The sequence below is a fragment of the Pleurodeles waltl genome, chromosome 3_2, assembly GCF_031143425.1.
Source record: "Pleurodeles waltl isolate 20211129_DDA chromosome 3_2, aPleWal1.hap1.20221129, whole genome shotgun sequence".
In the NCBI taxonomy this organism is placed as follows: Eukaryota; Metazoa; Chordata; class Amphibia; order Caudata; family Salamandridae; genus Pleurodeles; species Pleurodeles waltl.
In genome coordinates, this window is record NC_090441.1 from 46,730,165 (window position 1) to 46,753,125 (window position 22,961).

General features: G+C 45.9%; 1 protein-coding gene across 2 annotated transcripts in view; it reads right to left on the bottom strand.

Moving 5' to 3' along the window:
* The window catches only part of SRRM3 (serine/arginine repetitive matrix 3), a 327,419-nt gene extending 319,612 nt beyond the window's left edge, over nt 1–7,807 (bottom strand). For both annotated transcript variants that reach the window (XM_069226720.1, XM_069226719.1), the window contains exon 1: nt 7,693–7,807. The gene's annotated coding sequence lies outside the window, so the exon portion shown is untranslated. The remainder of the gene's footprint in view (nt 1–7,692) is intronic.
* Between the last annotated feature and the right edge of the window lie 15,154 nt (nt 7,808–22,961).

Consider the following 22,961-nt stretch of genomic DNA (forward strand, 5'->3'; position numbering starts at 1 on the left):
CTGTTTCCAGTCTCTCTGTCTGCGTCCATCTCTCTCTCTGATCCTGTCTCTCTGCCTGTGGCCCCGTATCTCCTCCTTTCCCGTTTCTCTGTCTGTGGCTCCGACTGTCTCTCTGGTCCTGTCTCTCTGTCCGTCTCTCTCTCTCTGTTAGTCTCTCTGTCTGTGGCTCCGTCTCTACTCTGTTCCTGTCTCTCTGTCTCCGTCTCTTTTCTTTCCACTCTCTCTGTCTGTGTCTCCGTCTCTCTCTCTGTTCCCGTCTCTCTCTCTGTCTCCGTCACTCCTCTGTTCCAGTCTAACTCTGTCTCTCACGAGCCCTCTGCTCTCACGAGCACTCCGCACCTGTCTGGCGCGTTCACGGGAGTATGTGTGTTCCTAAACCCGAACCGAGCTGCCAAAGCAAAGGAGCGCCATTCGTACAGGGATACAAACTCCAAGCATACTGACTCTCAAACACACACGCCATGCTACAGTCCCTCTCCGCCCCCCACACATACTGACTCTCAAACACACACGCCATGCTACAGTCCCTCTCCGCCCCCCACACATACTGACTCTCCAACATACACCCCATACTTCACTCCCTCTCCACCCCCACACACATACTGACTCTCCAACATACACGCCATACTCCATTCCCTCTCCGCCCCCACACACATACTGACTCTCCAACATACACGCCATGCTCCACTCCCTCTCTGACCCCCACACACATACTGACTCTTAAACATACACGCCATACTCCACTCCCTCTCTGACCCCCCCACACACAGTGACTCTCAAACATACAAGCCATACTCTACTCCCTCTCTGACCCCCCACACACACATACTGACTCTCAAACATGCACGCCATGCTCCATTCCCTCTCTGACCCCCACACACATACTGACTCTCAAACATACATGCCATACTCCACTCCCTCTCTGACCCCCCCACACACATAGTGACTCTCAAACATACACCCCATACTCCACTCCCTCTCTGACCCCCCCACAGACATAGGGACTCTCAAACATACACGCCATACTCTACTCCCTCTCTGACCCCCCCACACACACATACTGACTCTCAAACATGCACGCCATGCTCCACTCCCTCTCCGCCCCCCACACACATATTGACTCTCCAACATACATGCCATGCTCCACTCCCTCTCTGACCCCCCCACACACACATACTGACTCTCAAACATACACGCCATACTCTACTCCCTCTCCGCCCTTCCACACACACACACCTACTGAGTCAAATATACACACCATACTTCACTCCCTCTCCACCCCACACACATACTGACTCTCCAACATACACGCCATACTCCATTCCCTCTCCGCCCCACACACATACTGACTCTCCAACATACACGCCATACTCCATATCCTCTCCGCCCCACACACATACTGACTCTCCAACATGCATGCCATGCTCCACTCCCTCTCTGACCCCCACACACACATACTGACTCTCAAACATACACGCCACGCTCCACTCCCTCTTCGCCCCCACACACACACCTACTGACTCAAATAGACACATTATACTTCACTCCCTCTCCTCCCCACACACATACTGACTCTCCAACATACACCCCATGCTCCACTCCCTCTCTGACCCCCCCACACACACATACTGACTCTCAAACATACACGCCATACTCTACTCCCTCTCCGCCCTTCCACACACACACACCTACTGAGTCAAATATACACACCATACTTCACTCCCTCTCCACCCCACACACATACTGACTCTCCAACATACACGCCATACTCCATTCCCTCTCCGCCCCCACACATACTGACTCTCAAACACACACGCCATGCTACAGTCCCTCTCCGCCCCCCACACATACTGACTCTCCAACATACACCCCATACTCCACTCCCTCTCTGACCCCCCACACACATGCTGACTCTCAAACATACACACTATACTCCACTCCCTCTCCGCCCTCCACACACATACTGACTCTCCAACAAACATGCCATGCTCCAGTCCCTCTCCGCCCCCACACACATACTAACTCTCCAACATACACGCCATACTCCACTCTCTCTCTGACCCCCACACACACATACTGACTCTCAAACATACACGCTATACTCCACTCCCTCTCTGACCCCCACACACACCTACTGAGTCAAATATACACAGCATACTTCACTCCCTCTCCACCCCCACACACATACTGACTCTCCAACATACATGCCATACTTCACTCCCTCTCCACCCCACACACATACTGACTCTCCAACATACACACCATACTCCATTCCCTCTCCGCCCCCACACACATACTGACTCTCCAACATACACGCCATACTCCATATCCTCTCCGCCCCCACACACATACTAACTCTCCAACATACACCCATACTCCACTCCCTCTCTAACCCCCCACACACATGCTGACTCTCAAACATACACACTATACTCCACTCCCTCTCCGCCCTCCACACACATACTGACTCTCCAACAAACATGCCATGCTCCAGTCCCTCTCCGCCCCCACACACATACTAACTCTCCAACATACACGCCATACTCCACTCCCTCTCTGATCCCCATACACACATGCTGACTTCCAAACATACACACTATACTCCACTCCCTCTCCGCCCTCCACACACATACTGACTCTCCAACAAACATGCCATGCTCCAGTCCCTCTCCGCCCCCACACACATACTGACTCTCCAACATACACCCCATACTCCACTCCCTCTCTGACCCCTCACACACATGCTGACTCTCAAACATACACACTATACTCCACTCCCTCTCCGCCCTCCACACACATACTGACTCTCCAACAAACATGCCATGCTCCAGTCCCTCTCCGCCCCCACACACATACTAACTCTCCAATATACACGCCATACTCCACTCCCTCTCTGACCCCCACACACACATAATGACTCTCAAACATACACGCCATACTCCACTCCCTCTCTGACCCCCACACACACCTACTGAGTCAAATATACACAGCATACTTCACTCCCTCTCCACCCCCACACACATACTGACTCTCAAACATACATGCCATACTTCACTCCCTCTCCACCCCCACACACATACTGACTCTCCAACATACACGCCATACTCCATTCCCTCTCCGCCCCCACACACATACTGACTCTCCAACATACACGCCATGCTCCACTGCCTCTCTGACCCCCACACACATACTGACTCTTAAACATACACGCCATACTCCACTCCCTCTCTGACCCCCCCACACACAGTGACTCTCAAACATACACGCCATACTCTACTCCCTCTCTGACCCCCCCACACACACATACTGACTCTCAAACATGCACGCCATGCTCCATTCCCTCTCTGACCCCCACACACATACTGACTCTCAAACATACATGCCATACTCCACTCCCTCTCTGACCCCCCCACACACATAGTGACTCTCAAACATACACGCCATACTCCACTCCCTCTCTGACCCCCCCACAGACATAGGGACTCTCAAACATACACGCCATACTCTACTCCCTCTCTGACCCCCCCACACACACATACTGACTCTCAAACATGCACGCCATGCTCCACTCCCTCTCCGCCCCCCCACACACATATTGACTCTCCAACATACATGCCATGCTCCACTCCCTCTCTGACCCACCACACACACATACTGACTCTCAAACATACACGCCATACTCTACTCCCTCTCCGCCCTTCCACACACACACACCTACTGAGTCAAATATACACACCATACTTCACTCCCTCTCCACCCCACACACATACTGACTCTCCAACATACACGCCATACTCCATTCCCTCTCCGCCCCACACACATACTGACTCTCCAACATACACGCCATACTCCATATCCTCTCCGCCCCCACACACATACTAACTCTCCAACATACACCCATACTCCACTCCCTCTCTAACCCCCCACACACATGCTGACTCTCAAACATACACACTATACTCCACTCCCTCTCCGCCCTCCACACACATACTGACTCTCCAACAAACATGCCATGCTCCAGTCCCTCTCCGCCCCCACACACATACTAACTCTCCAACATACACGCCATACTCCACTCCCTCTCTGATCCCCATACACACATGCTGACTTCCAAACATACACACTATACTCCACTCCCTCTCCGCCCTCCACACACATACTGACTCTCCAACAAACATGCCATGCTCCAGTCCCTCTCCGCCCCCACACACATACTGACTCTCCAACATACACCCCATACTCCACTCCCTCTCTGACCCCTCACACACATGCTGACTCTCAAACATACACACTATACTCCACTCCCTCTCCGCCCTCCACACACATACTGACTCTCCAACAAACATGCCATGCTCCAGTCCCTCTCCGCCCCCACACACATACTAACTCTCCAATATACACGCCATACTCCACTCCCTCTCTGACCCCCACACACACATAATGACTCTCAAACATACACGCCATACTCCACTCCCTCTCTGACCCCCACACACACCTACTGAGTCAAATATACACAGCATACTTCACTCCCTCTCCACCCCCACACACATACTGACTCTCAAACATACATGCCATACTTCACTCCCTCTCCACCCCCACACACATACTGACTCTCCAACATACACGCCATACTCCATTCCCTCTCCGCCCCCACACACATACTGACTCTCCAACATACACGCCATGCTCCACTGCCTCTCTGACCCCCACACACATACTGACTCTTAAACATACACGCCATACTCCACTCCCTCTCTGACCCCCCCACACACAGTGACTCTCAAACATACACGCCATACTCTACTCCCTCTCTGACCCCCCCACACACACATACTGACTCTCAAACATGCACGCCATGCTCCATTCCCTCTCTGACCCCCACACACATACTGACTCTCAAACATACATGCCATACTCCACTCCCTCTCTGACCCCCCCACACACATAGTGACTCTCAAACATACACGCCATACTCCACTCCCTCTCTGACCCCCCCACAGACATAGGGACTCTCAAACATACACGCCATACTCTACTCCCTCTCTGACCCCCCCACACACACATACTGACTCTCAAACATGCACGCCATGCTCCACTCCCTCTCCGCCCCCCCACACACATATTGACTCTCCAACATACATGCCATGCTCCACTCCCTCTCTGACCCACCACACACACATACTGACTCTCAAACATACACGCCATACTCTACTCCCTCTCCGCCCTTCCACACACACACACCTACTGAGTCAAATATACACACCATACTTCACTCCCTCTCCACCCCACACACATACTGACTCTCCAACATACACGCCATACTCCATTCCCTCTCCGTCCCACACACATACTGACTCTCCAACATACACGCCATACTCCATATCCTCTCCGCCCCACACACATACTGACTCTCCAACATGCATGCCATGCTCCACTCCCTCTCTGACCCCCACACACACATACTGACTCTCAAACATACACGCCACGCTCCACTCCCTCTTCGCCCCCACACACACACCTACTGACTCAAATAGACACACTATACTTCACTCCCTCTCCTCCCCACACACATACTGACTCTCCAACATACACGCCATACTCCACTCCCTCTCTGACCCCCACACAAACATACTGACTCTCCAACACACACGCCATACTCCACTCCCTCTCTGACCCACACACACACATGCTGACTCTCAAACATACACGCCATACCCCACTTCCTCTCCACCCCCACACACATACTGACTCACCAACATACACGCCATGCTCCACTCCGTCTTCGCCCCCTCACACACATACTGACTCTCAAACATACACGCCATGCTCCACTCCATCTCCGCCCCTCCCCACACACACACTGACTCTCCAACATACAGGCCATACTCCACTTCCTCTTCACCCCTACACACATACTGACTCTCCAACATACACACCATACTCCACTCTCTCTCTTCCCCCACACACACACATCCTGACTCTCAAACATACATGCAATACTCACTCCCTCTCCACCCCCACACACTCACACACACACATACTGACTCTCAAACATACACACCATACTCCACTCCCTCTCCCCATACACATACTGACTCTCAAGCATACATGCCATACTCCACTCCCTCTCCGCCTCACACACACATACTGACTCTCAAACATACACGCCATGTATGTCCCCACACACACATACTGACTCTCAAACAAACATGCCATGCTCCACTCCCTCTATGCCCCCACACATATATACTGACTCTCAAACAACCATGCCATGCTCCACTCCCTCTCCGCCCCCACACACACACATCCTGACTCTCAAACATTTTTCTCGATACTCCACTCCCTCTCCGCCCCATACACACATACTAACTCTCAAACATCCACGCCACACTCCACTCCCTCTCCACCCCTCCCGCCCACACTCACACACAAACTGACTCTGAAACATACACGCCATACTCACTCCCTCTCCTCCCCCACACACTCACACACAAACATACTGACTCTCAAACATACACGCCACGCTCCACTCCCTCTCCCCCCTCCTGCCCGCACTCTCTCTCTCACACACACACGGAAATGTATTTCTCTCAATTCCCCGTCCACATAAACACCCTCTTTCGAGCCCAGGTATCGGTGCTCAGTCAGCAGTCCCGCTGCACGCACCTCTCTCCTTCCTGCTCTTCGCCCGTCATGCCTCTTCTGCCCTTTCTTTTCTGCCCGTCACTGGCGCATCTCTCCTTCATCGCTGATCTGCTCTCTATCCCGTGTTTACCTTCTCTCTCCTCCATGTCACCCTTGTCTACACTCTCTTAAACAATCTCAGCCCGGTCTCTCGCCTCATCCTCCCACCTCTCGGCCCTTTACTAATCCACCTCTCGTTCTTTCTCTCCTCGTCTCCTCTTTCGCGTCCATCCTACTTTGTGTCATCCTCGCCTCCTTCTACTCCATCTCTCTCCGTATCACATGCGCCAGCATCCTCTCCACCCGCATCACTTCGGTCCCCTCGCTTTCCCTCTTTAGATCTCTTGCTCTCAGATGCCCACCCTTCTCCGCTTCACCGTCACCTCCCTCTTTCCTCTGTCTCCTGCCAACCTCTCTCTTTCTGGACTCGTCCCCTGTTTGCACTCTCCTTAGTTCACCTTCCTTCTTTTTCTCTCTATTCTCTCATCCTGGCACTCCTCCCTCCTCTCGCCCCCACTCTCACACCTTCTCGTGTATTTCTGTCTCATTCCCGGTCTCGTTAGCTCCCCTCCAAATGCGCCCCTCCCCAAACTCTCTCCTCCCTTTGCTCTCAATCCCTTGTATAATGCACGTTCTCTTTTATTCCACACTCATTCTCATGCTTCTGTTTACTCTCTCCCCCCCCCCAATCTGTCCTCAACATTAACTTCGGATGCATACAAACTCTGCACCACAGTTAACCTCAAACCTCCGCCGCCTCCACCCACAAACACTTTGTCCTCTGGGTGCCTCATAAGAACAGCAGGGTCTCATTCTTGCCCATCCCCGGCCATTTAAATACAGCGCCCCGAGAAGAGCCGACACAAAGCAAGCGTCTGCCATGAAGAACAGCAGCCTCCGCCAAAGCACCATCAGTGGAAGACGTGCACCTCCCCCACTTCAATCCGCTTCTTATCAGCACTCACATGCCCCCACCGCATGATGCACCAGATGCCCCCTCTGACTTACCTAGTGGTGATGCCAGGGCTGCCGGATAGATGCGCACTCGGATAGGATGCCCTTCTCTGTGCAGCCCCTGCCAGCCATGCAGCGTTCCGTACCCGGGGACTCTGCAGCCCGCTCTCCCCTCCTCGTCTGCAGCCTCTGCTGCTGTTGCTGAAATACTGGACAGCTCCCTGTAATGGAAACAGAGATAGGACTACCCAATCACACCCAGCAGGTAGTCACAGCCTGGGGCTTAGCATTGCTTGGCGTCAACACGACAGCCATCTTCAAACATTCATCCTCATTCACTCAACACATCCACTCAAACCCTATAACAACATTTTAATCAATTATGACACTGGCACAAGCAAAATGAATTCTTCATAGGTCGACTATTCAAGCATGTTTAAATTGATTTTAAGTGTTTCACTTTATTTCTTAAAAAACTCGAGTTTCCGAAAAACGAACTCAATGTTAATTAATGTATGCATTAACCATAGAGAGCAGAGCGTCGTCAAGAGGGTATGCGCCCTCTGAGGCCGGCTGCAGTCAGAGCACGCCCCCTAGACATGCGGGAGGGGCGGAGCTGTACAGATTATACTAAAGCTACCAAAGCCCGACCACCTCCGGGAGACCAGATGGCCTGGTGCCTGCAGTGGCAAATCCCTACTTAGAATTTAACAAGGATTAATGCCCTTATCCACCCAGACTACATACTTGTCAGTCAGACGGAAGATGAAGAAGAACCACCCCCACATGAAATCTCTGCAGACTGTCACATCTTTGATGTAGAGTTGTCATTTCACTTCACTCGTGTGAAGCACCATACTTCTTATCCGTGCATTTCGTCCTGCATTTATACAGAATAGGGTGGGTTAGGAACATTGGTTTAATAATTGAAACTGCCCGGGGCGGCTCCTCCATTTGGGCAGAGGAGTGTTGCCCCCCCTGCCAGCAGCGGCAGATGCAAAATCTTTAAAAGAAAAGGCTAATAAACCATGTTTATTATCCTTTTCTTTGAAAGGGGCGGGGCCACAGGGGTGACGTGCACTGAGGGGGAATGCTTGTGCACCCTCCTAAAGCGCATGTGTGTTTGGCCGGCTGTCTCGGGACGGCCAAGCACACATGCGCACAGGGCTCCCTCCAGCCCAGCAACACAGAGTCTGCCTGGGAGCGCGCAGCCAGGGCACTCCCAGCCAATTCTGACGCTGCTCTGAGCAGTGTCGGGATTGGTGCAGGGCAGGCTGGGAGCCTGTGCCTGCCTGGAGCGACAAGGGAAAGCAGAGCGGCGTGGAGCGAGGTAAGTTTAAAAAAAAAATATATTTATTTTTTAGTTAATTTTTACCCGAGCCAGCTCCCCCCCCCGCCACACCCCGCCGCCCTTCCCCTTCCATGCAGTTCAAGCCGCGACTGGAAACTGCTAATACCAAATACACTGTTTTCTTGTTCTGGCATATATAATACATTTATTTTGGTCTTGGGCCAAGACCTTTTCATTTTACTATAATTAAATATACACGAAACGTAATTCTAGGGACTTTCACCCTGGTCACTCATTTGTCTGTTGTTGTGTCATTCACATTTTTCTTCTGCCCACTACAACTTGGGCAATAGGTCGCGCACTTCTACCACTGGCTAACTTCACTGTGTGTGGCAGTATTCTGCTGTTACACAAGAGCACATCCGAACGCAAAGTAGTTATCTTATGTGCCAGGGACTACTGTGACAATGCAGGCTTTTTGAAATCGAATAATATTTTTGCCTTTAGCATGTTTTTCTTTTTATATTGGCGAGGGAGGAAACAGCTCCTCAACAAATAAAGTTTGAAGAAATATGACAAAATTAGCGTTGACAAAGTCAAAAGGTTGGAAGCCAAACAGAACTATTGGGTTTGTCAATGGTTATTTAATAAGAGCTAAGGACTACTCCAATGGACGAACCTCTCCTAGAAATCAAGCAGTTTTACGTTGACACACTGCCACCTGATATTCATTTTACAATATAAGCCCACATATTTGCATTTTTTCACAAAATATGTTTCAGAAGCCCCACACGTTTGATCGTTGTTTTACAAAGCATGAATCATGGCCCTCAAGTGATATTCATTTGGAGGATTCGAGGTGTATTGAATCCCACATTGTAATAAAATACTGACCCGTTATTTCTTGGGGCACTCTAAATCATTCATTCTGTCTGAAGCTTTTAAATGAAATGCTCTAACTGGGCGAACAGTTCAATGTCAGTGGACCCCTATTACAAGTTGAATGGTTCAGGAGCTGCGCGAAGGAGAAAGAATCCATGTGTGCAGGGGGGAATCAGAAGAAATGGCTTCCAGTTCCTCTTCCCTCACATGGCCTCGTGATTTTCAAGGATGAGAGGCAAGTTTTGATGTCCGTCAGCTTCACGTTGTGCACCTTTAAAGCAATTAGATGTTACACTTCCTAGTTATTAGGGTGACCAGATTTTGACAAACAAAAACCGGGACAGGCCAGATATAAAAGTAGGACTAAAGCCTTTGGTGTTACTTTTATGTCTGTGGTGTGTGCGTGTATGTGTGTGTGTGCGTCAAGTAGAGGCAGAGAAAATAAGGGGGTCCCAAAATGCAATTTCCCCATGCAATTTACATAGCTATTTTTGGAAAGCGCTACAGCTAAAACGGCTGATTGAAATTACACCAAAGGTGGCAAGAAGCTAGATCTTGCTCCAGAAAGCATGTTTTTTGTGATTCCATGTAAGTCCATTCAGTATTTTTTTGAAAATTAAGGTTCAAAAATATTTGTAAGAGTCCCACAAGCACAACTTAAAAAAATAGAGCATTCTGATTGGCCAAGGGGGCTTTTTTTCCCCTTCAACCACCTCGCTCTCTCAGGAGTGATGGTCCCACGGGAGCGAGCACTCTGATTGGCTGGCTGCAACATGTTAACAAATGCTGAGGCCGCCATTACAGGACTTGGGGACTTAATCCAGCAGTTCTGAAGAAGTCTAAAAAAAAGAATAAATGGGGGCAGGATAGGGATACCCTTCTACCTCAGCCGTTATGGTGCATCCCAGAGAAATCCCCCAGGGCCAAAAGTTTAAAAAAACGTGTTTTACACAACATGCCTGAAATATGACAGTATGGATTTACAAATGATTTATTTCCTTTTGAATGGGTTGTGATGTACTTTTTTGAGATGCTTTCGACATGCCACTCTATTTTAATATTTTGATATTTTGATATTTGTAATATTGGTTTCATGTTTTAAGCCCATCGTGATCATATGCATATTAGAAGATGATCGCCACAATGAGACTGAGGGTGACACAGCTGTTACAGAGAAGTTTGTTCTTTACGTTTCTTTACACTTTTTAATGTGTGGTGTTTTTGCAAACCGGATGCGTGATCAAGGTCACTATGGCAGAAACACGTTGTATCTTGCTGGTTGCACTGAAACAAAGGAGTTTATGGCAGAGTTCTGACTGCACATGAGTCATTTGTATGAGGACGCAGCTTTGCATTTGAGGAGTTGTGCCTGCTCCCGACCAACACGACACCCCTGAATGGGAGCGACAGCCCAGACTGGACTTTTTCTATGAGTTATTATATATATATATATATATATATATATATATATATATATATATATATATATATATGTTAGAGGACGGTTCTGACCATCAGGTCTGCCCTGATTTTTCACTTTTTGACCACCTGGTTTTTGACCTTTTACTGTGAGGGAGCCTCCTATGCGGGGACTCACACACAGTAAACTCATGGTAAAATGGACTGCGCATGTTTACCGCCGGTGCCGCCGTGCTTAGGAAAGGCTGCTGTGGCGCAGCAATGGCAGGAGGCCCCGGGCTGTTTAAATGTGATCATGTGTGCACATGGAAGTGCACCCATGTGAGGGCTGTGGGAGGAGGTGTGTGCAGCCCAAGAACTGCGCTTAGGTAAGCCTGGTGCAGGAGGAACTATGCAGAGTTGGTGGTGACCTGGAGTAGGTCTCATGAGAGGGGTGTACACATGTGAGGGAGAGTCAGTATGCTTACTATCTTTTCAATGTAGGGACACTCAGTTAAATGCCAATGTCCGTGTGCTTAAGGTATTTGCATTGTGGGAATACTCCATTAAATGTCAATGGGAAAGGATGGTCTAGGGTGCAACTCCAGTTCTCTGGGGTCCACCAAGACCAGAGTCTCACCAAAGTACGCTGTAACCTGTAAGAAAAGAATGATGCAGTAGGTTACAAGAGCCAAGTGGTACAACTTATGGGTCATCCATGGATGTCATCTTTCTCTGACTCAGCGCATGATTAGGGCCAGTTACTGCTCTGTCTAGCTGCTTGAGCAGGGCCTTGCATCAATCAGCCAGCTGTCATTCCGTGCCAGGAGCAGGCTGGAGAGCCCTGCGAGGAATGCCAGTGAGGAGGGGCTGAGACTTTCAGAGCACATGTGGCAACTAACTCCTGGATGATGCCATTTTGAGCTATCCCAGAACACTGTGCAAGAAGGAGGGGACGGGGGCAAGGAAGTGATGTGGCACATCTGGATAGGCCAGAGGTGCAGACCTGCTGGACACTTCTGCCCCCACTTAAAAGGTCCTGCACAGGAGAGGGCTCTCTCTTGGCTGTGCTTCATTGCTGGACACTGGGACTGCAAATAAGCGTCATGGACAACTGGAAGGAAGAACCCCCTGACTGCCCCTGGGGCAGGGACTCGGCTCCTGAAGAATTCCAGGCCAGCGAGGCGAATGCCAGGGCCAGGCAAGCTGGTCCCTTTATTCCCCAGAGGACTAGTTGGGGGAAGGACTGGGCTGTGCTGGTCCCAGGGAGATGGGGCCACCACCAAACCCATGACCATGGACAGGGGGAGCTGCAGGAGCAGCACAGCATCCCCCCAACACAGTTTGTGTCCCCACCCTAAGTAGGGTGGGACAAAGGAATGATAACCCCCCAAGGGTTAGACATGTTGTCAGAGCACAAGCTTATGTGGACTTTTGTTCGCGCTTGTGGGACTGTGCCTATTAGAGGTGTAGGCTGGTATTACCCAAAGTATTGAACTGTTATTTGATGGTCAACTAAGAGCAATTTGATTGTAAATCAAAAATAATCCTTATGGCTAAATTGCTTAAATATGGTCCTATGTGTTTCCTGTTGATGTTAATGTGAATAATGAGACTGACAGCCATCTCTTGGCAAGATAGATGTATTTAATTGCAGATGTAGGTGTGTTCATTCCACATTAATGTCAAATGTTCAAATGTTGCAGGGGGACACGGGGACGGTTTTGCCATGTGGGTTGTTGGATTATATCCTCCCTTGGAGGAGACATGAGAGATTACACAATGTCCTCCCAGAGTGATTCCGTCGCTTTGTGTATATTTGTAGATTGTTGCATAGTATTGAGTAGTGTGTGTGTGAGTAATAAATGTACTTTTACTTTATCAAAAGAAAAAGCACAGACTGGACAATCATTTATTGAGAGTTATGCTTGTGTGCTCATGAATGGGGATTACTAGCCCACACCACCTCTCTTGAGTAGGCCTTGGACTGCTCTGCAACGCTACCATATGAGAGTCAAGCGCTACAATGGGGTGTTTGGTTCCCAGTGGCGGTCGTGTGCGAACTCATTACTTGTGCAGGCCACACAACTAATGACCCACCTTCCAACAATAAATATATATATATATATATATATATATATATATATATATATATATATATATTTATATATATATATATATATATATATATTTATATATATATATATATATATATACACACACACACATATGTGTGTGTGTGTGTATGTATAATATATAATAACAATGTTTATTTTAAATTATATATTAATTTTATTAATATTTAGAATGTATCACTACAAATATGTATGTACGTATATATTTTCATCTTAATACATTAAAAATGTTAAAAATGATTATATCATCTAAAACAAATGTTATATTATAGCTATTCATTTTATTAAATGTAAAACATACAAAACTAAATTAATATAATGTAAAATAAATATTCCATTAACTATGTCACACTATACATATTTATAATATATATTTATAGAAAAACAAACAAATATATACATGTGAATCTCAATCTCTATATTTGATTATATATTTATACATAGTTCTAACTATTAGTGGAATATATTTAGTTCACATTATATTACATGTATATATTAAAATATTTAACATTTACTACATTAAACACTATTTATATTTTAAAAATCCATACTTTTGATCTATTTTATGACAATATTATGGTAAACAATATTTTTGATACAATATTTTTGTCAATGATATTGTTTACCACAGTATTGTGTCACTGATCCATCTTAGGAAAAGGATAACTATATTGTTTCAAATGAATAGACTGTTCTTAAAAGAATTGAAGCCTTAAATGACTTCTTGATGAATTAACTATTTTTGTAACACAAGAATATTGTTGGACATAGTCGTTCTATGAGTGTAATATTTGACTATCGTAGAAGCTGGTTCTAAGCCTCCAATTGTAAATTCACCTTATGTAAGTAATCCATTAGTGTGGTAATGAAGTGGAGAAACTCCAGCTTTGGAATTATTTCCTCTTTTACCCACAAAGTTCCAAGCCTTTAAGATGTTTTAATAATGGAAAATGCCTCAGGGTCTGATACATCAAATATCTTGAACACACATAATGAATGGATCCAGCCCTACATGATCCAAGTTTAGGCAGTACTGTCAACTGCTAGATCAATGTCCAGACAGAAGTTACTGGATACTTTCCAAGTTAAATAAAGTACAGATTATCAAAGAATTTCAGAACATTAAAGAAATGGCCTCCTCGATTGGGCCTTTTTGCTCTGACATAGGTGGGTCTAGCCCCTGAAAGATTTATCTGTTTACAGGCACTTTACATGTCCAGCATCTGCTGTTCCACAGTTAAAATACAAATCACATCCTTAAACATTAGCTGCAAGTACCCTTTTAAGATTGGAGGTCCTGGGCACGTTTCCACCAGTCTCCTTGATTCGAGAATATCTTGCTCAGAAAATGAGCCAGGAGGTGGCTGTTGTTCTTGTTGCTCTAGTAGGATACTATGATTCTCCATGCAGGTGTCTCTCTTCTTTCCTCAGGAGACCCTTTGATACAGAAAACATCAACCGCTACTATTAGTTGGGGATGTTCGTTTCATAGACCTACAAATGACATTTTTTCACGTGGTCCAATGAAAGAGTTTGGATCTCTCGGTTCCTCATTGAAGGGTATTACAGGTTTTGTGGATCCGCTTTTTCAGGAAGGGTTGCCTTTTTTGATCATCAACGCATTACAGAATGCCATTTTGGCAGGTCATGCTTCTTTATCAATTTGTAAAGCGCATTTATGAAACTGCATCAAATAGTGGTAAAACTGCAAGAACCTTATGTGGCGGTGGCCTCCACTTCCAAGTGATTGGTTCCTTATGTTCCTTGCTAATGACTTAGAGCTTCATTACGAGTTTGACAGTCTTCAGACCGCCAAACTCGCCATGGCGGTCGACTGCCGCACTCCTGATGGTCCGACTGCCAGATTATGACCTTGGTGGTTGGACCACCAGGAGACTGCCGCCACCGCCAGGATCAGGCATCCCGATGGTTGCCAGCGGTCGGAGTCGTGGTCAGCCACGGTGTGCTGAGTTCGGGACAGCCATGCTGATTACAATTCTACTTTTCTCCAGCCATTTCATGGCAGGGTCCCCGCCATGAAAAGGCTGGTGGAAAGCTAGTGCTGGGAGCCACGGGGGGGCCTCTGCATTGTCCACTACCATGTTGTGCGCAGTGCAGGGTTCCCCTGCTAGCATCCTCGGAATGCGCACTGTCTGCTACGTAGAAAGTGCATTCCAAGAGTGCTGTTGTGCGATTGTATTGCCCAAGGCCAATGCCGCCGCACTGTTTGTGCTGCTCTGACTGGCAGAAACATCATAATTCAATGTTTCTGCCTGTCAGCCAAATGGACACATCATAATAGGATCGGGGGTGAGGTAATCGACTTGACGACGGCCTCATCTCTGCGGGTTTGGCGGTCTGACAGTCGGACCACCAAACTTGTAAGTTGCCCCTTAGCGCCCCAATACTAACCTGTTTTAGGTGCCTCAGAAAAGCATCATGTGTGAGAAGCACCTTTCAGTAGAACATTTATGAGAATGAAAGAAGTAAAACACATAGGGCCCCATTATGAGTCTGGCGCACTTAAGACCACCAGACTTGTGGTGACCGTCGGACTGCCGCACTCCTGGTGCTTCGACCGCCACATTAGGAGCCTGGTGGTCGGACCGCCAGGGGACCGCTGCCATAGCCAGGAACATGGTTGCCGATGGGTTGGTGGCAGTCGGAGTCCTAGTCAGCCATGGAGGCGCTGAGTTCAGCGCCGCAGTCCTGATCACAAGTACACATTCCGAAAGCCTTTTCGTGGCAGGGTTCCCACCATGAAAAGGCTGGTGGAAAGCAAAAGCTGGGGGCCACAGGGGCACCCTCGGAATGCACACTGTCTGCACTGCAGAGAGTGCACATTATGCGGGTGCTGGTGTGCCACGGCATTGGGCTCAACTCCCTCAAGGGAGCCGAGCCCAATGCCGTGGCACTGTTCATAATACAATGTTTCTGCTGGTCAGCCTGGTGGAAACATAGATATACGAATGGGGAGGGGTGCACCAGTATGATGGCAGCCTCCTCCCCGCGCTTATGGCGATTGGGTTTTCCAAACCCCAAAGTAATAATAAGACCCATAATATTAATATATTATTGTTTATGAATGTAAATAAACGTTACTCCCCCTCTCCTTTTCACAAAATGTAAGATTTTTTGTTGCTGGGTTCTGCCAGAGAAAATAATAATAGAGCAGTACAATCATGACCAAAAGCTACTTTTGTTGAGTGAAGAAGGAAAAGCTATTGATCCTTCAGTCATCAATATTTTCTCACATTTTCCTCAGAATATTCATAAAATACCCCTAACTTTGTTTTCCAAAATATAAATTGAGTTTAAAAATTTAGCAACAATATTATTTGGATTTATTTTCTATACTCACAGAAGACCTTGAGATTAAGTCAAGTAGGCTTGCTGATGGTACTGTTTCCTGAGAGTGGAAACTGTATCTCACCTGTTGTTGTACGACAAAATATTGACCAAAAATATTGTGGCACAAAAACAGCCTCAGAAAATCCCCACCCACAAAAATATTGACTTCACATGCTTATTAAGTAAAGAACAAAAATATTGTGGTAAAAAATATCGTGGTCAAAAATATCAACATTAAAATGGTAAATATATATATTTAATTGGAATAACTATTATTAGAACTTAAAATAAAAGCTAATGTGGTGGTTACAAAATAATATATATATAAGATACAAAATAGCTTATAAACATGAATGTATTAACTTTAAAAGACATTTAAAAGACATTTTAGAAGCATATACTTTTATAAAATATTTATAATTATTTACATTTTTTTATTAATTACACTTAAATTGTGTTATAATTTATTATAGATTTGTAATACACAGAAATCTGTTTAATAATTATCTAAGGATTGTAATTTATAGTAAAGAGTAAACAACTATATAAACATGTGATTATTAGTAATGTTAAAAACAATATTAAAATATATTTTACATTTAAGCATCCATTTTAAATATTTTTTAAAGATATGTAATAATATTAATATATGTATAATACTTAACAAATCTAGTGAATAGTATTAAAACAGAAAACACAATTGAAAATTATTTTAAAAAAAGAAATATTTCCAAATATAGAATTGTAGAAAAAATATACTTGCAATATCTGAAAAGTGCCAGTAATATGCATAAACCTCACTCCAATACAAAATTATTAAAGAAACAAAAACAAATAAAAGGTACTATTCTAACTCCAATCTCCCAAACATTGGGAAAAATGCATAAGTTTCCACAGGAGATTAGATTTATTATTTTAATGCCAGTCTCACGAAATTCTGAAAAGTGCATTAATTGGGTGATCAGAATTGCTATTCTAACTGAGAACTAAAAAAACACTGGGAAAAGTACAAGCATTGGGGAAAATGTGCACACATTGGGGACTTCAAAAACAACACACAAAATATAATAAATAAACAATAAAATGTTTTATTAAATGTAAATGTATAAGTCCTAAATATAGTAAAAATAAAATGTATTACAATAACCCACATATATCACACTTGTTTTTAACATATAATAACTAAAATAAACAGTATAACTCAAACCCAAACAATAACAGATAACCATAAAATATACGTACAAAAGCTGTTATGATAAAAATGAGTGTTATTTAACTAGTTTTACAATAGAATCACACCTCCATGTTTAAAATATTTAGGCATAAAGAGAATATTTGAACAATGAAAATAGCACAATTCAATAACAAATTGCTAGCAATTTAAATACATTTTTCTTTTTCTTTAACACTACACCACCCAACACCGAAAGAAACCCCAAGACCCCAAATTAAAATATATTAAATCAACTAAAGGTTCCGTAAATAACTAAACAAATAAACAACAATAACAAATTAATTAACATTAATGAAGAAACAATTAAAAAATACTACCCACCCAACCCACATTAAACCCCACAACCCAAAAATAAAATACAATGAACAATTTGGAATTTTATTTAACATATACACAAAAACGTCCTTGTTAAAAAGTCCTTGCTAAACCTGACAGCCTTAGGCTGGCTTTAGGGCTCTGCTGACCAGAGCTAAAGTGCATGTGCTCTCTCCTCTAAACATGGTAACATTGGTTCCTACCCAATTGGCATATTTAATTTACTTGTAAGTCCCTAGTAAAGTGCTCTAGAGGTGCCCAGTGCCTGTAAAATAAATTCTGCTAGTGGGCCTGCAGCATTGGTTGTGCCACCCACATAAGTATCCCCTTAACCATGTCCCATGCCTGCCATTGCAAGGCCTGTGTGTGCAGTTTCACTGCCACTTTGACTTGGCATATATAACTCCTTGTCAAGCCTTAAACCCCTCTTTTCCCACATATAAGTTACCCCTAAGGTAGTCCCTAGGTAACCCATAGGGCAGGGTGCTATGTAAGTAAAAGGCAGGACATGTACTTACGTGTTTTACATGTCCTGGTACGGGAAAACTCACAAATTAGTTTTTCACTACTATGAGGCCTGCTCCTCTCATAGGCCAGCATTAGAAATGCCCTTATATACTTTTAAGTGGTAGATTCTGATCTGAAAGGAGTAGCCCTGTCATGTTTAGGATGGCCAGAATGATAATAGAAATTACTGCTTACTGGTGAAGTTGGATCTAATATTACTGTTTTCGAAATGCCACTTCTAGAAAGTCATATAAAAAAACTGTGTTTTTTCTCTCTAATGCATATGAATGTTCAATATAGAACAGCACAATGCCCTATATCGACTGTGCAGCAGAATGTACAGGCGGAAGGACAACCACACATACACATATTGAGAATAAATGGCCACCCTAGTAACATTTAGAACAAATGTTTTTGTGCACCGTGCGTATTACAAAGTCATACACCATCTCAAAAAGAGTGTTTGTATAAATAAGGCACCCATAGGCACGAGTATTGTGTCCCAACCAAATGAAACCTATAACATTTAATGAAACACATACAATCTATATATTAAGATAGGTTTCCAAATAGCAGCCATTTACGACTCCAATGTAATAATGTCCATTTTTATGCCATATCTACTGTGGCAGTTTCATATGAGTTAGTTAAGGCCTAGTCGATGATGTTTCGACCCTCTCAGTAATATGGAGTTTCATCAGGACAACACTCGGTTAAACGGACACCTAAAAGAAAAAAAAGACCTTAAAAATCCGGAAATGATTCCACAAAAACACAGAGAATAGTTTTAAACAAATGTACCAACTTTATAGTCCAAAACCAAAGTCTCTCACCAAGTGCACACCCCCAAGTGCGTAAGAGAAAGTTCTACTTACAAGGAGAAACTTTTGTATAGTCTCTGGTCAAAAGAACACATAATAGAAAGCATTGTTTTCATATTGCATCATGCATAGCTATAAAGAATAAACTGGAGACACTGTTTACCCCCTCAATGTACTAAACCTGTGGTCAGTAGATGAACAGTGAAAAGTCTTCAATGCACAAATTACCTACATGGCACAAAAAGAGATATAAATGGGAGGAACTCCACAATTGAAGCATAGTGGAAGAGAAAGGATTATAACCGACCTTTACGGGTATGGTTGTGTAAATGACGGCCAAGATTCATCCAATAAAAGGAGCCACGCCGTCTCCGTATCTAAAAATTTACTTAATCCCATACGTGATACACAAAAACTGCCTGGTCGCGTGATAGCGAGGACGCACCACCGGATACAGACTCACTGCTCACAAAAATAGTTGTCACATTGCCAGGCGCGGCCCGTCCTTTAGGGCGGAGGGGCCACACCCCCCCACCTTTTGCCACTCATGAAGAGTGTTTGTCAGGCCGAACAAAGGTCATCCTGACAGACATTCTTCATGTTCAGGTCAGACAGCCAGGAGCAGACATGTGCGATTTGTGCAGACTCTTGGCTGCCTGAGCTGAACTTTGCTGGGCTGAGGAGGTCACAGCTCCTATGGGCGTGACCTCCTCGGCTCAGCAAATGTGCCTCAAGGCCCTGCCCTGGGTGACCAGGAAAGCGTCACCCATTGACTTCGACCTGGAGGGCCCAGGGCGAGTGTCAATCAGTGGCACTTTGTCACAGAGTGGGATGGGGATCAGCAGTCTCACTGAACCCATCCCACTCTGTGACGAGGCTGGGAGCAGTCCCAACCCTCCTGGGGCCTCCGAGGCTGAAGGTAAGTGTGTGTGTGTGTGAGCTTTTAAAATGAATGTTTGGTGTTTGGTGTGTGCGTGCATGTTTGAATTTAATGAGTGTTGTTAATGGATGTGCGTGTGTGTGTGAAAGAAGGAGTGTGTGTGTGATCTTTTAAAATGAATGTTTGGTGCGTGCGTGAATGTTTGAATGTTATGAGTGTTGTTAATGGACGTGCGTGAATGCGTGCAAGAATGAGTCTGTGTGTGATCTTTTAAAATGAATGGTGCGTGCGTGCATGTTTGAATGTTATGAGTGTTGTTAATGAATGTGCGTGCGTGTGTGAAAGAATGAGTGTGTGTGTGATCTTTTAAAATGAATATTTGGTGAGTGCGTGCATGTTTGAATGTTATGAGTGTTAATGGATGTGCATGCATGTGTGTGTGAAAGAATGAGTGTGTGATCTTTTAAAATGAATGGTGCGTGCGTGCATGTTTGAATGTTATGAATGCTATTAATGGATGTGCGTGCGTGCGTGTAAGAATGTGTGTGTGTGCTTCCCGCCCGCCCCCTCCCTCATAAAGCTACCGGCGCCACTGCACAACGCCAGACCAAAACCTGGCTCTTCGACTGAAGCTCAGAGGACAAACCCCCTTAGCACCTTGAGATCCTTACGGGTGAGCAGCTGTGCTTTATAAACCCTGATTTGATTTAAATGTTGGCAGGTAGCTCAAACGAGGCTTGGACCACTGACGCACGATGCAATGTCTTTCTGGTATCTATCCTACGCCACTCCGTGTCAAAGTGACGGAGCCAACAGAGGGTGGCCAGTCGCTAGTGTGAACAAGAACGACTAGACCACACTGTCCTAGGTTGAAAAAGAAAAATAATCTGGTGAATAATATATGGAAACGATTAAGTCGCCCCACCCTGGATCAAAAAAATGAGCAACCATATATGTTCACCTGAGACAGTGCCCTATATAGTTTAAAGTAAAGGGCAAGTGGATACAATCACATTATTTACATTACACATCCACTATGAATATACATATATTCATAGCTATAAACAAAAAAACAAAATATAACTGTAAGAAAAACTTGTAAGACAAAGAAAATACCCAAGATCTGGTACACTTAGGACCTCATTATGAGTGTGGCGGTCTTCAGCAGTCAGACCACCACATTAAAACCCTGGCGGTCAGACCGCCAGGTAACCGCCAGCATTGCCAGGATCCATGATCCCAGCCGCCTGGCGGTGGCAGAGATCGTAATCCGCCAGGGCAGCGCTTCATGCAGTGCTGCCCTGCGGATTACGACCTTGTTCTCCGCAAGCCTTTTCATGGCGGTAACACCAACATGAAAAAGCTGGAGGAGAGCAGGGTGCCACAGGGAGGCCCCTCCACTGCCCATGCACTTGGCATGTGCAGGGCAGGGCCCCCCCTGCCCAGCACAATTGCAATGTTCACTGTCTGCTTTGCAGACAGTGAACATTGCAAGGGTTCTAGTGCACCCTCCGGGCTACAGCATTGCCGCTAGCTTGATTACGAGCCAGAGACAATGCTGTAGCCTGTTTCCTGCTAGGCTGGCGGGCAGAAACTGAGGGCAGGCTAGTGGCCTGCCCTCACACAAAGGACTGATAACCCCCCCACAGGGATCCTGGCAGACAGGACAAGGCTGAAAGGGGAACTTGTGCACTTCAAAACCACTCTTTGAAGTTTCCCCACTTCAAAGGCACTTTTGAGTGTATATATATATTGGGTCTCTGGCCCCACCAAATGAGACACTTCTGGATCTACACCTGGACTCTGTCAGAGGATTGCCTGGCTGCTCAAAGGCCTAATCTGGACTGCTTTGCTGAGAAGGACTGCTGCCCTGCTTGTTGCCCTGCTGCTTGCTGACCTCTGACTCTGCTAGAAGGACTCGGCCTTCCCGAAAAGTGATCTCCAAGGCTTGGATTGAGCTTGCCACCTGTTCTGAAGTCTCAGGGCCAACAAAGTTTTCATCTACTAGCTAGTACACAGACTTCAACCACTCCAGCACCTATGCCTCTGCCTGATGTCGCACCACTGCCTGCTCTGGCTCTGTGGTCCTCACTGCATGCAATGACTGCGGCATGCATGCAAGCCAGACTTCGCTGCAATGCCGCTGACGTCCCGCAGTGTGATTGCGCCACCGAAAAGTTGATTCATCATGTCTTGACTGACTGGATTCATCGACCCCACTGGGTCAAAGGGAACCAATGCCTAACCACAATGCCACATCAGCTTTCCTGCAACCGAACAGAACCAACAGCTTGCCTCCCTTGCCTTGCAGTACGGAACCGATGCCTCACCTCCCCGGATGCCATAAGGGACTGACGTTGCACCAGCTCCAGCGACACATCATCTTAATAACTCTGTGCAAAGTCTTGGTTTCTTTGTTTTCGAAGGTACTGTGCGTGGAGGTCCGTGCAACTCCGTGGACGGCACCAGTGGCGTCGGACTATTGGGAGCAGCTCTGTCAATGACGTTG